Below are 18,687 nucleotides of genomic sequence, written 5' to 3'. Positions count from 1 at the left end.
TGGGGAGAAGGTGATGGGCTGAAACAATGACTGGAGTGGAAAAGGGGAAGGGGGTAGGAATTGTGAGCAGGGAATTATTATAAAGAATGGTTCCCTGGTTTCTGCATTGGCTTGAACAACTGAGTGGACAGTGATGCTCACAGGAAGTGGGGACGGTCAGATGCCGGAATGCAAAATCCAGTCTCACTTTGTACTTCCTGTGTGAACATGAGTCAATTACTTAACCTCTCCGAGGATACAACAAATTTGAGAGTTCATGTTTTGGTACATATGAGAGTCTACTAATTGTTAAGCCCTACAGTAAGTGCTGAGAGTAATAAGACAAATAGAATACAGCCCTTGAATTCATTTTTTGCAGTCAGCTAGGAGAGACATGCAAAATCAATTAGCAAAATACAATGGGAGAAGCGCTAACATATCTGTGTGCATAAAGCATTCAGTGAGCCCAGAATAATGTACTCTGCTTGCAAATATAGGGATAAAGAAGGTCTCATGTAGACGTGAGGAAAGAAGAATGGACATTGGAGCTAGGCTTGAATGGTTTCACCAAAATACATTTTCTTTGTGATCTTAGACAAATTAATCTCTCCGAGCCTTAGTTTCCTCAGTTGGGGTTAATGATAGTACTTGTCCCAAGGAATGATGGTTAAATGAAATAATGCATGAAAAATCCTCAGCACAGTGCCTGTTACACAGCAAGAACTCCGTGAATGTTTGCTATTTTTATTACCATTATTACTTTGGAGAGCCCTGGGAGTCAGTCAGCTCTGACGGACTCGATGTATCAAAGTCACAGCTAGTTAGAACCAGAGACTGGACCAGGATCCAGGCTGCCAATTTTATGCTCTAAAATGAAAGAAGAGCTCTGCTCTCATCCAATTCCACTTTTTCCACTGAAGATTAAATTGGATTCTTTTATGTAAAGTGGACACTCCAAGTGACTTTTCCCAAAGGAAAAGTTTTGAATGAAATCATTTACCATTTGAATGAGCTCATATCCAAAAGGAGCACCCACTTGGATAGAGCTGATCAGTCTGCAGTATATACAATTTCACTTTGCTTACTGGGCATCTCCATTTTTTTTCCAGGCTACGTATGTCTCTTATTTCAGCCTTCTAAACTCTCTGTTCTCGGCAGCCTATTTAGTTGACTTTCATATCAAAGGAAAGTGAAAGCAGAAATAGGTTTTACTTATAATCAACATGCATTTACTGTCTGTCGTGATTTAGAAGCTCTTTTCTGGCACTATGGAAAGAGGCAAAAAAAAAAAAGCATAGCCTCCATTTTCGAAATAGTTAAAGCAAGCCAGATCCATATGAAATAAGAAAACAGTAATTCTAGAACAATGTATAGATATTCTACAGTGATAGGGGGTGGATTGAATACATTTATACAAAGGAGGCAAATTAAATTGGTGTTCTATTGAGTTGGAGTTAATGAGGATGTACAGAGAGAAAACAATCAATCATTTCTGTGGCAAGCGCCATGTTAGGTGCTCCCATAGAGTATCTGGAGAAAATGATGTCTGAGTTAGCTCAAGAAAATGGTAATGGACTCAAATTGGCAAAGAGAAAGGCAGGCAAGTGATTCTCATTAGAATCACCAGGTCCTAAAAAAACACAACACAACAAAACAAAAAAAACAAAAAACACCCAAAACGTTTGTGTCCAGGCTGCACCCTCAGCGATTCTGCCTCAATTCCTCAGGGTGAGCAGCCCAGGTGTCCAGCTTTATGAAGGTTCCCAGGGGAATCTATTGTGCAACCTGGGCTGAAAACCTCTGCTTTAGGGCAAAGACTGGACAATGACTATGCCCAAGTCCTGGGTGGAGAGAGGCAGGCCTGCGGTGAATATTTCTTCTTCCGGATTGCAATGGAAACATGACTTCCCCCAATTTGCCTAGGATGAGAGTAAAGTGAATGCATTGGGTTGTGAATATGTGAATGTTTGCCTGGGGAGGGTCAAGGTGAGGATTTGGGAGAAATAATCTTTTGAGATCTTATAGAACTGCTGAATGCTGACACTGGGGTATAGAATTAGGAAGAAACTTAGAGATTTTAAACAAAAATTGTGGTCTCTGAGGAATTAAATGTACAGAGTTGTAAAGCTGGCAGAAGATAAAGGAGTGAAAAAAGTCTGGAAACAGACAGCTCAGGGCTTTAGGGTCAGTAGTGTCCCTTTGTAAAAACCGCTTCAAGTCAACCTCACTTGTAAATGGGCATACTCATAGTAGCCCTGTGTGTCTGTTGGGAAGGTGATGTCACCAAGCCTATATTATAAAAATCATAAGATGTTCATTTTACTTCTTCCTCTTTCTTTGTCCTTGTCTTCCTCCATGCATGTTTGCTTGCACATAGTCATTTCGTTAGAGGGTAGTCATTAAGAAGTGATTAACTTCATATCCTAACCCCCAGGGGCTGCCTGCAAGATTAATGAACTGGTTTTTCTTTTAAAGAACAATGATCCTTAGGTCATGGAGACCCTTGATGGCATCCTGAAGTTCGATTGATGGCATCCAGAAGTTTGATTGGCCGAGGGACACAAGAAGCTTTCATCATCAGAGAATCTCACCTCCCACATATCTACCTTACTCGTAAAAGCCCCCCAGTTATGTTCAAAGACAGGTGGGGTTTGAGAGGTGCCTCTCGCACCCTCATGCTGTAGCCAATTTGAATAACCTTTCTGTGCTCCTAAGCACTGATGTGTCAGTGTTTGGCTTACTGGCATCAGGTACTCAACCTAAATCTACAACACTATGAGATAACATGCAGAGAGCACAGAGTGCCATGCCTGCCACACAGAAAGCAGTAAGCATGAGTTAGTGTTACTATTGTTGTTTGAATATTCTGTGTAAATGAGTCACACGTATCCCAGACGCGGGATTTGCATAGCTGCTATAAAGAGGGTTTCCCGCTGAAACTGGTGTAGGCATAAAGAACTTTGTGTTTCTCGTACAAAGGGAATTGAGAGAAACCACTTCATCCTTAGCCTGCAGGGAGCTGGAGGAAGAAACGCCTCGAAGAGGCGACCAGAGTGAATGCATGAGGGCCAAAGGTTGGAGACCAGGACAAGGAGGGAGTGGGTTAGAACAGATGGAACTTGGGTGAGGTCTGTGTCTATTTTGGAAACTGAAGCCCAGAACTGGGGCCACAGTGGGGCAGGCTTTCACTTGCTCCCTTCTATGAGCCAACCAGCTCCATGGAAAGAACAGGGTGTGATAGACTGAAAGACGACTGAATTGTATGCATTTTTGCTTTTTGGCTGATTATTCCAACTCAGGATTACACAAGCTAACGTATGTGAAAGCATGAAAGCATTTCCGAAATAACAAAACACTATGCAAATAGAGTATTAACATTTTTCTTCTGTGTAGAATTTATACCTAGAGATTCCCTCAAGTGATACTGAACTAGTTTGTGCACTTCAGGCAGGTGTCTGAGCACAGTGCATAGAGGAGGGTCTGTGGGATGGGGAGTGGCCAAGGGAGGAGCCGAGCAGGGCTGGAGGGGCTGACCCAAGAGGTAGCTCTTCTGTGGATCCCAAGCCTGGAGCAGCAGAAGTTATGCTGAGGTTTTGCCAAACATCCCCAGAGTCTTCTGTTTGGAAGTTTCAAGGATATGCATTTTGTAAATAGGGTTAGATGAAGTGAAAATGCCAAGCTGGTGATAAACCAAAGTTGTGCTTCAAGAGTTTGGCTCCTAGTGCATGTTTATTAATTGTTTGCTGAAATGAAGACAAGTGTGAGATGGTAATATAACACTAAAGTGTGCTAATAAGTCCATGGTGCTATGCTGAAAGTGCAAATAAGACCTTGCAAGTAAGTCCATGGTGTTTTGCATTTGATATTAGTGGCAGCAGAAAGCCACTAATATGTCTTGAATGGTGTTCAGGGATCTTGTAAACTACTGAAAAGTGAGGAAATCAATGTGTGTCCAAGGTCATTCATTTATTAAGCGGCCTTTAAAGAGGAACATTTTCACTGTGAGATAATAGTTGCTGTAGTGACTTATTTAAGCAAGATTACAGGCTCTTCTCTAAACAGGGCTGCACCTCTCCATTCACAGCACAAGAATGCACAATAGACTTGATTTTGAAATCAGTCTGCCTTCTGCTAACCAAGCCATGCACCCTAGCGGAGGGCTGCATCTCCTCAGAGAAAAGGACACATTTTTCCACTTTGCACAAAGGCATGCAATGGGGTAATGGCAGCCCTGTCTTGAACAATCTAAAAACACAGTGCATGCTTTTCTGCTTAGACAACTTCTCAGGGTCACTTCCAGACGCTGGGCTAAGAACCAATGAAACAAGCAATAAAGCTGAAGAAAAAGAAGATAAAAAACAATCAAAATGTAAGGTAGAGGGAATGAAAAAGAACAGCAAAGTGAGCTGAATCATGAACAGTAGGAAATCTCGAGGTAAGTGGAGGCTGTCCCTACATATTTCTGGTACTTTGAGTAAACATGGAGAGAAAGTTCACAGTGACCTAATCAGAAGCAGAAATGAAAATGGGGCAAAATGCCATGTGGGGGCATTTTGCAATGAGAAGCAACATGAGTCTGGCACCTAAATCCAGCAATTGTGTAGCCAGGGTTGGAAAAAGTCCAGGTTACCAGCAACATGCCTGTTTTTTACGGAGAATGAGTGAAATGAATATGCTCCCAATGGTCCTCTGAGTTCTTCACATTCATCCCAACTCCTTCTCCTCTGCTCCAGCACTGCAGTGGAACTGGATGGCTAAAGCTTATATTTCACGTTTCAATTTGGGCGATGGATGAGAACTTCTGTACTATGTTTGCATCTGCAAGACTCTGCTACTCTTGTTTTTAACTTCTGGGTGTTCAGGTACACGTTGAAAAAAGGAAGTCCTTAACTCTGAGAAGCAACATGGTCCTGAAACTACATAAGAAATGGCTCAAATCCTTTCAATTTCCAAGGAAAGCAAAAGTTACACATTAGAAAGCGAGATGACAATACCTAAGCATATAATTTCCTTGAGATAGATTAGATTAGCTTCAAGGACATATATGGCTCACAGTATATTCCATGCTTCTCCATAGGCCAGGAAGATTTGCAGCTAACACTCTTCCTGAATTCTTGTCCCTATAGGGCTTTTGTGTGGGACATCATTGATCCCTATGAGTTCCAGCTGAGGAATTTATGACATATTCTATTCCCCCCTGAGATTAGCCTTTAATAATTTATTAATTCATCCAACATTTAAGAGACCCCAAGGGTGTCACATGCTGGGAACCCAAAGATAACTAAGGCATGATCACTGTCCCCAAAGTCCTTAGTAAGGGGAGATAAGACATGTAATTTTTAAAAGTCACAAAATGCTATGGTGCCATGACAGAGGTATGTCTGGGGAACAGAAGGGACTCCAAGAAGGAAGAGGTGCTTCCAGGTAAGACAAACTGTAGAAATAAAGCAGCTATAGGGCAAAGAACTTGTTGCAGTCAGGAAGATGCAGGTAGATCAGTTGACCAATTACAGTCCTGTTCTTGGAGCTGGTAGGATAAAGGACAGGCCCAGGTGGAAGAGGCTCAAGTGAAAGTTTGGCTCCTCCTGGGGTCTTCATCTACATTTTGACCCAGGCCCGTGTGGGTTGAAATGTAGAGGAAGACCCCAGGAGAAGCATAACTTTCCTTTAACCCATAAATCACAAGACTTGGCTGCCTTATGATGAAGCTGTAGTTCCCAAATATGTCTTCAATGAAGAAAATTTAATGTTTAGGAATTCTAGAACTTGCAGAGTTGGGAGTTGCCTGGGAGATGAAGTGTTCTCTCCATCACCTCCAGCCCTTGGTGCTGAGTTCATTAGCATGTTTAGTTCTAATGTTAGCTGTGAAAAAATATATTTTAAAATATTGACACATTTATTATTTAGTGCTGGATTTAGCTGTTTACACTTTCACTGATGAAAGATTAAAAATATGTCTTACTATACACTGCTGCCTATAGTTAAAACAGCATCCCTATTTCTCTTTTTCTCTCTTGTTCTCTATTTTTGAAACTGAGTTAATAATCCCCTTGATGTAGAGATGGGGGATTTTCATCAGTACCAAATCATTTCACCTGCCTTTTCTCCTCCCTGAGATTTCCAATTTCCTGACGATTCCTTTTCACTACATTTACCATCCATTTCTTAGTTTTAGATAAGATCCCATGGTCTCTCCCTATGAACACTATCTCTCAGATACTGTCAGCATTTCTAACTTCTTACCCTGGAGCTATCCACCTGGATCCTTTACCTAAACTCCTGAGTGCTTCTGGAGAATGTAAAGATCTGTTTTCAGATGAATCTCAAACACGGTTAAGTAGGGCAGCATTTCTAAAGTTCACAGAGCAGCACAACGGTCCACCTTCAAGTGTGATAGTCACTACCCATTACCTCCCCAAGAGCCATTTTCCCTTCTTTCAGTGTGTTCAGGTGGTAAGGAGAGATCTTTGCTTCCAAGGAGAGTGGTCCCCGACTCCAGGATAGGCCTAACCAGTCATGGAAATCTCCTTCCCCTTGTCTATTGGTTGTTCTTGGTTTGGGCATTTGACCTTGTTCTGGCCAATAGGATATAAAAAGAAATCAGCTGGAGATATCCTAAGTAAAGACAAGATTTTGTGCTGTATTAATTTCCTTGGGCTGCCATCATGAAGTATCACAAACTGGGTAGGTTACAAAAGAAATGTAGTATCTCACAATTCTGAAGGCCCTCAGACTGAAATAAGGTGTCAGCAGCACCATGCTCCTTCTGAAAGCTGTAGGGGAAAAAACCCTTTCTTGTCTCTTCCTGCTTCTGATGCTTGCCAATGAAGGGGTTTGGATTATGCCACCCCACAATATGTCACTCTGGCATATGGATTATTTTGACTTGAAGGTAACTGAGAAAAAGCAGACCCAGGATGAGGTCTCTGTCCACCTCCTATCTGCCTGAAAACAGAACATAAGCTCCCCTTGTGAAAGTGTCCCCCTCTACCCCCCTACCAGTAAAGGGATAACATAAAGGGATAACACCTTATCACTGGAGACAAGATGTCATCCAGAGGAATCTACAAAAACAAAACGTATTAACTAGCCCTCATCTACCATAAGTTTCCCCATATATTTGCCTTCCCACAATTTGCTGCGCCTAGAAGCTCAAAGCCCTTTTCCTTTGTCTTGCCACTTCCCTACAAAATTATTGTTCTTTGCTCAATTCTATGTAAGTTCAAGGTCTTTTTTTTTTTTTAGACGGTGTCTCACTCTGTTGCGCAGGCTGGAGTGCAGGGGCGTGATCTTGGCTCACTGCAACCCCTGCCCCCCCGGGTTCAAGCAGTTCTCCTGCCTCAGTCTCCTGAGTAGCTGGGATTACAGGGGCGTGCCACCACATCTGGCTAATTTTTATATTTTTAGTAGAGATGGGGTTTCACCATGTTGGTCAGGCTGGTCTCGAACTCTTGACCTCATGATCCGCCCACCTTGGCCTCCCAAAGTGCTGGGATTACAGGTGTGAGCCACTGCACCAGGCTAAGTTCAAGTTCTAACCATTCCTTTGAATTACTCATTACTGAATACTCCTGTGTGTATGTGCAATGCATATTTCAATAAACTTGTTTGTTTTTCTCTTGGTTTTTTTTGAGACTGAGACTAGCTCTGCTGTTGCCCAGGCTGGAGTAGTAGTACCACGATTTCAGCTCACTGCAACCTCCACCTCTCAGGTTCAAGCAGTTCTGCTGCCTCAGCCTCCTGAATAGTTGGGATTACAGGTGCCTGCCACCAAGCCCAGCTAATCTTTGTATTTTCAGTAGAAATGGGGTTTCAACATGTTGGCCAGGCTGGTCTCGAACTGCTGGCCTCAAGTGATCCACCCACGTCAGCCTCCCAAAGTGCTGGGATTATAGGCGTGAGCCACCATGCCGGGCCACTCTAATATGTAGTCTAATTTTCCCTAGCTGGAGAACCTAAGATGGGTACAGAAAAGATAATTATTTTCCTCTCCTACACCAGCAATACTTGGCATTCCTCGGCTTGCAGCTTCAATACTTCAACTTCTGCCTCCTTCTTCATAGGCTGTCTTCCCTCTGTGTGTGTCTCTGCCTTCACATAGCGTTCTCCTCTTGTGTCTGTCTGTATTTTTTCTTTTTGTAAGGACATCAGTTATTGGATTAGGGCCCACCCTGGTTCAATATGACCTCATCTGAACTAATTACATTTGCATTCCAAATAAGGCCTGTGGCCTAACCCAGGTATCTGGGTTAGGATATCAACCCAGGTATCTGGGTTAGGATATCAACATATCTTTTTTGGGGACACAATTCAATCCATATAAAGGCCTTTTGCTCCTGCCTTTCATCTGCCTGGAGATGCAGCAACATCTTGTGACTATGAGGCTACAAACATGAGGAAACAAGTTTACAAGCTAAAGCTGGTGGAAAGGAAAGCTAGGGAAAAGGTAGGAGTCTGATAGCATTACTACACAGTTGAACTACTGCCAGCAAGAGGTCTAGGTCTACTTACCTAGACCTCTTGCTAGGTAAGAAAAATAACTCCAGGTTACTTAACCCACTGCCAGGTTTCTTTCACTTGTAGCCAAAAACATTCCAATGCATACATAAAACTTTCCCTAGTTCATAATAAAATTAGAAAAATAAGTAAGGTAATAAAATTTTCATAGATCTGGATTCATTAAATTTAAAGGACTAATCTTTATTCTGAAATTATGTTATTCCCACTTTAAAAAAATTAAAATATCCTTTCTTTTATGAAATGATGGTATTTGTAGATTGTAATTTTTTTTTTTTTTTTTAGTGTCTTTGGTAAAAGAAGGAAGGAAAAAGGGAAGGGAAAAAGGAAGGAAAGAAGGGAAGGAAAAAGGGAAGGGAAAAAGGAAGGACAGAAGGGAAGAAAAAAGATTTCAGAAAGTTAGTCTTTCTCTAATTTTTAAAAATTGTTTTACTTAGCTTGTGAAACTCAAAAGTCTGTGATGAGAAGAATGCTGGCTAAACTTGCTTTGAAGGGCTAGAACCAGTGGTGTGTGCTGGAGCCGCTGGCAGCAGCTACCGAGAGCAGATGGTTAAATTTCCAGGAAGCTACCTGGCATCACCTGGATGTTTTGAAATCCAATGTGGTGGAAGTATTTGCATCATGGAAATCTGCAAATGCTATAAATCAAACCACCTCCCCTTCCCCAGCTGGTCGTTTACCAGCACACCACTGTCTCCAGCCTGCCTCTTGCAAGTAGCCAGAGGGTAAGCATGCAAGGTACAGCTCACACCAACTAAAACACACATGGGATTGAGGTAAACTTCATTTACTAATTTATACATTTACAATGGAAAATATTCTTGGCCTAGTGCGGTGCAATCCCAGCACTTTGGGAGGGCCAAGGTGGGAGAATCGCTTTAGCCCAGGAGTTCAAGACCAGCCTAGGCAACACAGGGAGACCCTTCCTCTACAAAAAACAAAAAGAAAAGAAAAAAAGAAAAATATTCTCTCTATTGCTGGTTTAAGTACCTAATGGTCTATTTTCCTCAATAAAATGTCAGCTCTGCCTCGGCAGGAACCGTATCTGTTCTGTTCATGCAATATCCCCACTGCGTAGCATGGCACCAACTGGGTGCAGGGGCCCTTGTCTTCCTTGGAGTCATGATCAGAGATTCCGTAGTTATCAGAACACTGAAGGAATCAAATTCTATTAAAACATAAAAAAAAATTTACGAGTGCAGGAAGTCTGTAGACAGATGAGTCCCTGTCCTCACGTGGCACACAATTCTAAGATGGCTGAAAAAAATATGCGAATAACAAAAGCACTTTGTAATTTCAAGTAGTGAAAGTTACCAGGATGTGAGTTTTAAACAGTCTGCTGTACTGTGTTCAGTAAAATACCAGTTCAATGGGTGATATATAGGTGTTAAAAAAAAATGATTCTGTAGCCAGTGTATTTGGGAAGTGCTGGTTAACCCAAGTTAAACCGACTTCTTTATTGTTAAACTTCTCTGAGCCTTTAATATGATGTTGATATGTGGGACTCTATTTTGAACATGGAATCCATTTTTGAGATGCATTGCCTATTTAAGTGTCCCACAGAGCACATGTTAGGAAACACTAGCACATTGCCATCTTAGATTTCTCAAAAGGTCTCTACTTCCTTGAGGTATAATTTTCTATCAGGCACTAGAACAAAATATATTTAGAAATTCCATCACTAGACAGCAAGAGATAGACAGTTCAGAAGTTTTCTATGTACATTCTGCCTACCTCTTTACCTATATAGAATCACTATGATATAAATGTTTACCTGACTATTATAATTTGTGAGTACCGGAATTGTAGCACTCTATTTTTCCCTAATTGGCCAAAGTTCATTCCCTAATTGGGTAGCTAAAACTCCCAAGATATCAGATAGTTATTTGATCAGGATGTTAATCCTCTTTATGTCACCTGTTTTCCAAATGGTATAAAGAATAAAAATCATCCTTTGAATCACTGTCAAAAAAAAAAAAAAAAAAGAGAGAGACCCCTGAAGCCATTCTAATTTAGCTTTTAGCTGTTGGGTGGAACTATGTCTATCCCAGTAAGACACTCCATTTGCATTTATAATCTCTGGAGTGATGAGTTTCAAAATCTTGTTTGTTTATATGTCCTCATTTTTGCATATCCTTATGGGCAGTTGGGTGTTTCTGCTCTTAAGGCATTATGGTGTGGCGAGTGAGTGATAGGGTTCTGGAGCCAGCCTGAGTTCAAGTTGCAGCTCAACTGTTACTAGCTATGTGGCCTTGTGCAAGTTACTTAAGCCTCAGTTTTCGTCAACTGTGCAATGGGAGTAATAACACTAATAATCTGCCTCCTGAGTTACTGGAAGGCTGTTAAAAAGATAATAGGTATAAAGCACTCAACATAGGAGTATTCTTTTTTTTTTTTTTTTGAGACGGAGTCTTACTCTGTCACCCAGGTTGGAGTGCAGCGGCGTGATCTTGGCTCACTGCAATCTCCACCTCCCAGGTTCAAGTGATTCTTGTGCCTCAGCCTCCCGAGGAGCTAGGATTATAGGCACGCACCACCACGCCCGGCTAACTTTTGTATTTTTAGTAGACATGGTGTTTCACCATGTTGGTTAGGCTGGTCTCAAATGCCTGACCTTGTGATCCACCTGCCTCAGCCTCCCAAAGTGCTGGCATTACAGGCGTGAGCAACCATGCCAGGCCAGTAGTATTCTTACCACTCTAGCTCTCTCAACACTGTAGGTCTATTGCTTACAGTGACTCGCAGTGAATTCTTCTAAGTCCTCTCTTTTTCTTATCTAACCAAATCAGGTAAATACATTTGGTTCCTCTAGCACCCCCTCACCAGAAGGATCTCCCAGGCTTTCAGTCATTTCAGCTGTTCTTTTCTGAACCATCTTCAAGTTTCACTGGTGCTCTTCAGTTTTAGGATTTCTAACTGGACGCAGTCCTCTGAAAAATGCCTACTTAGAGAAACAGAACTGTTCATGACTTCAAAATTACATCAAAGTGTTCTTGGAAAAGGTTTGTGAAGCCTTCAGCCTTTCCATTAGTAGCAGGAGTGGACTATTATTAGAATGCACTTCTGCACTGATCTTGTTGGGTTTAGTTCTGATTCTGAAGGAGGAAATTACAGGATGTTTCTTTTGACAGGATTGGAATCACAGAAGGTTGTGATGGTTGGTAATGATGTGTTGTCCTCTGTTTAGTACTGACAAAAAGTTGAATTGTTTTACTTTTTTTTTTTCAGTAGAGGAGATAAATTAGACTGGGAAGAAAAGTGTTCTGAATTTAAAAGAATTTAGAAAGCCAGTATTCTTTCTAATATATATTAGAAAGAATCTATCTCAGCCAGGTGGGGTGGCTCATGCCTGTAATCCCAGCACTTTGGGAGGCCAAGCCAGGCAGATCACCTGAGGTTGGGAGTTCAAGACCAGCCTGGCCAACATAGTGAAACTCTGTCTCTATTAAAAATAAAAATAAAATTAGCCAGGCATGGTGGTGCATGCTTGTAATCCCAGCTAGCCAGGAGGCTGAGGCAGGAGAATCGCTTGAAACTGGGAGGTTGCAGTGAGCTAAGATTGCACCATTGCACTCCAGCCTGGGCAACAAGAGCAAAAATCCATCTCAAAAAAAAAATTAATGAAAGAATCTATCTCATTCTAATATTCTTTCTAATATATATTAGAAAATAATGCACTGAAATATATATCAAGAAAATACTGTTGAGGCCAAGCGCAGTGGCTAATGTGTATAGTGCCAGCATTTTGAGAGACTAAGGTGGGAGGATTGCTGGAGGCCAGGAGTTTAAGACCAGCCTGGGCAACATGGCGAAACCCCATCTCTACAAAAAATACAAATAATTAGCCAGGCGTGGCAGCAGGCGCCTGTAGTCCCAGCTACCCAGGAGGCTGAGGTGGGGGGATCACCTGAGTCCAGGAGGTTGAGGCTGTAGTGTGCCACTGCACTTACAGAGTGAGACTTTGTCTCAAAAAAAGAAAAAGAGAATACAGTTGAAAATACCGTCACTAACCAGAACCTAACTCCCCGGAACCACTACATACATATATGTATGTATGTATATGTATACTTTCTCCTGAAAGTATAGAATAAAAAACTAGTTGACTTCAGTGGTTAATAAAAAATCAACTGCTTTTTTCCTCATATGTTTGTTGGCTGCCCTAATGTCTTCTTCTGAGAAGTGTCTGTTCACGTCCTTTGCCCATGTTTTAATTTTTTTTTCTCATAAATTTGTTTAAGTTCCTTGTAGACTCTGGATATTAGACATTTGTCAGATGGGTAGATTGCAAAAATGTTCTCCCATTCTACAGGATGTCTGTTCACTCTAATGATGATTTCTTTTGCTGTGCAGAAGCTCTTTAGTTTAATTAGATTCCATTTGTCTATTTTTGTTTTTGTTGCTCTTGCTTTTGGCGTTTTTGTCATGAAATCTTTGCCCATGCCTATGTCCCAAATGGTTTTTATAGTTTTGGGTTTTATATTGAAGTCTTTAATCCATCTTGAGTTAATTTTTGTAAAAGGTGTAAGGAAGGAGTCTAGTTTCAATTTTCTGCACATGGCTAGCCAGCTCTCCCAGCACTATTTAGTAAATAGGGAATCCTTTCCCCATTGCTTGTTTTTGTCAGGTTTGTCAAAGATCAGGTGATTGTAGGTGTGCAGGCATATACACCATGGAATACTATGCAGTCATAAAAAGGAATGAGATCATGTCCTTTGCAGGGGCATGGATGGAGCTGGAAGCCATTATCCTCAGCAAACTAACGCAGGAACAGAAAATCAAACACCGCATGTTCTCACTTATAAGTGGGAGCTGAACGATGAGAACACATAGACACATAGTGAGGAACACCACACACTGGGGCCTGTTGGGGGGTGTGAGGAGAGAGAGGATCAGGAAGAATAGCTAATGAATGCTGGGCTTAATACCTGGGTGATGGGTTGATCTGTGTAGCAAACCACCATGGTACATGTTTGCATATGTAACAAACGTGTACATCCTGCACATGTACCCTGGAACTTAAAATAAAAGCTGAAGAAAAAAATTAACTGCTAGTATAAGTTAACCCAATGTCTTATTTCACATATATATGACACTGACATATTGATATATACATGTCAATATATATATAATATTGACCTGAAATTTAATCTCAGTAGAAGAAGAGATTATGGTCTGTTTTGCCTCTGCTGTACCCTCAGTCTCTAGAAGAGTACCTGACAAAGAGTAGGCATTCAGTCAAGATTTGTTAAAAGGATTGATGAATAAATGAATGAATGAAAATACTATGTTTGGTACTGGAAAAATGAGAAGTGATGTTCAGAATTATGAAGCAGAGGCATCGTGAGGTCTGTAATCATCAATATAATATTAGTCGTCTCACAATGAAACTGTACCTCTTAAACCAGAGCAGTTATTTTTTAAAGTATTTAGAAATATGCTGACAAAATACTGCTTTTTAAAAAGAAAGTTGATTAACTGGAAATATTATTTCGCCAGAATGGTCCACATTTCCAATTAATTGAGGCTTCAAATTTAAAGAAGAAAGAAGCAGACTCTGAGAGGATGAATGATTATATTTGTGCAATTTTTGCATTTGATAAAAAAGCTGTATGAAAATCTCCCCCTCAGCTAGTATGTCCAGATGTTCTGATGAGCTTTGATGTTCCCTTGTGTCATCTTTGAGAACAGACCTCCCTAGTTTAAGCTCCATATTAGTTTTCTTAATTGAAACTAAATAACATTGGCACAGAAGGTCTTGTATGAGCCTTTCAGAGATGTAGAAGATCAGAAGCAGAGAAGGGGAAGGTGGAGATTAGTTGTTAGTTCTAAATTGTGGTTGCAACCTCACGGTAGATAATTGGGCATTTTACAAAGCAAATTAAGGCAAATTATGGTAATGCTCCAATTTGCAATTTGTATAATCTAGACACAAATTTATGTAATTACTTTTCAGAGTTAAAAATGATAGACAATTGCCTCAGGGCCTGTTGTAAACAATAGTAATGAATTTTTATACATTCAGCATGAAAAGAATCAATCTTATATTCATGACACTGGTACATTTGGAGTCTCATCCCAATTTTCTTTCTTTTTTTTTTCTTTTTTTTTCTTTTTTTTTGAGATGGAGTCTCACTCTGTCGCCCAGGCTGGAGTGCAGTGGCGTGATCACGGCTCACTGCAACCTCCGCCTCCTGAGTTCAAGCAGTTCTCCTGCCTCAGCCTCCTGAGTAGCTGGGATTGCAGGCGCTCACCACGCCCAGCTAATTTTTGTATTGTTAGTAGAGACAGGGTTTCACCATGTTGGTCAGGCTGGTCTCGAACTCCTGACCTTGTGATTTGCCCACCTCAGCCTCCCAAAGTGCTGGGATTACAGGCGTGAGCCACCGCGCCCGGCCTCATCCCGAATTTCTATAATTTTTTTTCCCTTTATTTTTTGAGATGGAGGCAAGAGCTACATAGGCTACCTGGGCTGTTGCCATTCCATTGTTTGAAAGCATAAGCCTGATATTATCTGTCCTGACCAGCCCATGAAATTTCCTGAGGCAGCACTCCACCTGCTTAAGTAGTAACTTAGCACTGCCCCCCAGCAATGTGTCCCACTTATGCTGGGGACTTTCTACAAGTGGGTGCTTTGCACTTGTCCACATACCAGTCTGTCAAATGCAGTCAGCACATGGCATCCGCCGGGTCCTCCTCCAGCTGCACTTCCTGATGCCTGTCTGCCATCTAATCCCTACCACAGCCAACCACCACTGTCTGAGGTGAGGATGCTGGTGTCTATGCCAAAGGTGCTGTATTCTCAGGGTGTGAGTGTGGTGTGGGGTTTTGTATAGAGGAAGGGAGAAAGTCTCTCTTTCTAATTCTCTGCTACCCTTGGTCATGTGGGCCCTTAAGCAGATCTGATTACATTTAGAGTCCTTTCTATTCTTCCAGCTTCTGGCCTTTACCCTCTCCCAGAACCTTAAAGTCTCCCAAGAAAATAGATCTGTCAGCATCTGGCACTAATTCCATGGCCAGAACCTCAAACTTTCTCTTTTTTTTGAGACAGGGTCTCGCTCTATCACCTAGGCTGGAGTGCAGTGACACGATCTCGGCTCACCGCAACCTCCACCTACCGCGTTCAAGTGATTCTCCTGCCTCAGCCTCCTGAGTAGTACAGGTGTGTGCCACCATGCCGGGTTAATTTTTGTATTTTTAGTAGAGACAGGGTTTCACCATGTTGGCCAGGCTTGTCTCAAACTCCTGACTTCAGGTGGTCTGCCCACCTTGGCCTCCCAAAGTGCTGGGATTATAGGCATGAGCTACTGCGCCTGGCCCAGAACCTCAAACATTCTTTTGGGAACATTCCTCCAGTTTCTAGTTGTCACTCCCCACTCCACCACCAGGCTGGACTAAGGCATCAGTACAACATAGGTGCTATAATCATCATCTCTCCCGTCTCCTTTGAGACATTCTGTCAACCAAACTCATGTCCTCTAATCAGTCACAAAGCAGAAGACTCCATGTACATCAAAGGTTACATATGGGTTTAGCGTGAGGGTGATTGGAACCACAGTGAGGAATGGGGTGAATGTGTCAGTCACCCCATTAGCAGTCAGTCAGCCAAAATGCTCTCTTATATGAGGAGATATTTCTCTCCAATTTCTCCAATGATGAAATAAAACCTGACAACCTTATTCTCCACACGCAACATACTTTCCCTCAGTGAATCATTTAGGTAGGCACTGCCAGTCCTTCCAGTGCCTGGGGTTAGTCATCCCTTTGAGTCATTTCCTCATATGCCCCCAGATGAGTATTTGTGTTTATTGGGCACTTTATGACTGGATAGCATCCCCTTCTCTGTCCTCCAGAGCCAGGATGAACACAGCCTAAGCTACTCACTCCTGCTCTGAGGCATCTCAGAGTTCACAGCTGATGCTTCATATGGGACTGCTCAGTTTATTCCAAGGAGACAGTCCTTTTGTTTTCTCTCCACTACTTCTTTCTTTACTCAGCCACAATTGTATCTTCCTGCCATCCCCACTGGAGATAGCTTTGACTTCTGGTTTAGTGAAAAATCTGTTTTTCTTCCTACTGTACTCTCAACATTCAATGCTTCTATGAACAATACATTAGTGGGTTTTTTTTTTTTTCCCACACTGACCAATATTCTCACACCAGTTGACACTGGAAATAGCGTCAGATCCCACAGGTTAAGGGCTCAGTCCCATGAGGCTATCCACCACTTCAGATGCCAGTTGCAAGTAGTAGGTCCCCAGGTTACCATAACTTCTACTGGACTTGGCTACAAATTGGAGGTTCCCATGACTCCGTTCTCAGGTTCAATAATTTACGAGAATGGCTCATAGAACCCAGGAAAACAGTTTACTTGTTATTGCCAACTTATTAGAAAGGATATTTTAAGAGATACAAATGAACAGCCAGATGGAAGAGATGCATAGGACAAGGTATGGGGCATGGGGCATAGTCATGCCACCCTCCCAGCACCTCCATGTGTTCAGCAACCCAAAGGTCTCTGAACTCCAGAGGATGGGGAATGGGTCTGAACTTTCCAAGCTTCTAATCATGGCTTGGTTTTGCTGGTGTCCAGCCTTCATCCAAGAACCTACTGAGGGTTGCCTCATGAGAACAAAAGACACTGTTGTCACCCAGGGATTTCCAAGGGATTAGGAGCTCTGCATCAGGAACTGGGGGAAAAAAACAAATATTAGAAACAAAGATGCACCTAGCACCTCTATTGCTTAGGAAATTACAAGGGTTTTAGGAGCTCTGTGCCAGGAATTGAGGATAAAGACCAAAATATGTATTCCTTATTGTAAATCACAGTATCGTACTTCTCTTCCTTAATGTTCTCCTGACTTTAGTCAGTATGAAATCCAGCCACTTTTTAAGAAGGAAAATATTGAGCAATCATATTATTTAAAGAATCATTGGCTAGGGCATACCAGTATTAAAAGGAGCAAGCTGGGTGGGATGTCTCCTGCTTGTAATCTCAGTAACTTGGGAGGCTGAAGTGGGAGGATGGCTTAAGCCCAGGAGTTCGAGACCAGTCTGGGCAATGTAGCGACACCCTGTCTCTAAAAAAAAAAAGAAATAAAATTAAAAATAAATAAATAGGCTGGGCACGGTGACTCACGCCTGTAATCCCAGCACTTTGGGAGGCCAAGGCAGGCAGATCATCTGAGGTCAGGAGTTCGAGATCAGCCTGACCAACATGGTGAAACCCTATCTCTACTAATATACAAAATTAGCTGGGCATGGTGGCGAGTAGCTGTAATCCTTGCTACTTGGGAGGCTGAGGCAGGAGAATTGCTTGAACCTGGGAGGCTGAGGTTGCAGTGAGCCGAGATCACACCATTGCACTCCAGCCTGGGCAACAAGAGTGAAACTCCGTCTCAAAATAAATAAAAAAATACATACATACATACATACCGAAAGAAGTAAACAAAAAGGTTTCTGAATTCTGAAATGGGATTTCTGTATACTAGAAATTTCTATAACTTGACATTTAGAAATTGTTACAACATTCTAGATAACAACCAAATAAAATTATTAATGAGGTGTGGTTCCTTTGGAAAAAAGCCCTGAATTAATTTAATTCATGGATATAAAGATACTGTGCAAGTTAATATCAATTTGCCAACTCAAATTAATATGAGTCCAAAAGTGAATAAATACTTTTACATTTAACTTGTTTTTGTTGCCTGGACATTATGAACACTTTTCCACTTTGCATCTAGGATAATGTAATCCTTTTCAAAGTCAATATACATCTCTAGCTTATAGTTCTAAGATAAAGCCAGCACCATATTTTAACTGTAAATATTCTACTCAACTAGCAATTCTACTTCTTTTACAATTTGTGATTCACTTTTTCTATTCTAAATATCAAAAATGCAGAATTATAGGAATTTGAGGAGGGATATTATAAGGGTGTTTAAAAATAATTATAGATGTATATTATCTAGTTATATATGGTATATAGTTATTACAGTTATACATGTTATAAGTCACAATACTCAGCATTACTTATCAAGGCTTACTATGCATCTGACACCTTGCCACGTCTTTACCTACATTATCTCATTTGAAGTACAGAGAGTTTTAACTCCCATTTTACAGATGAGGAAACTAATGCTCAGTGATGCTAAGTAACTTGCTCAAGTTAATAGTCTAAGTGGGAGACCCAGG

This window comes from Symphalangus syndactylus, chromosome 17 (genome assembly GCF_028878055.3).
Source record: "Symphalangus syndactylus isolate Jambi chromosome 17, NHGRI_mSymSyn1-v2.1_pri, whole genome shotgun sequence".
Classification (NCBI taxonomy): Eukaryota; Metazoa; Chordata; class Mammalia; order Primates; family Hylobatidae; genus Symphalangus; species Symphalangus syndactylus.
Note: the sequence above shows the minus strand (reverse complement) of the source record.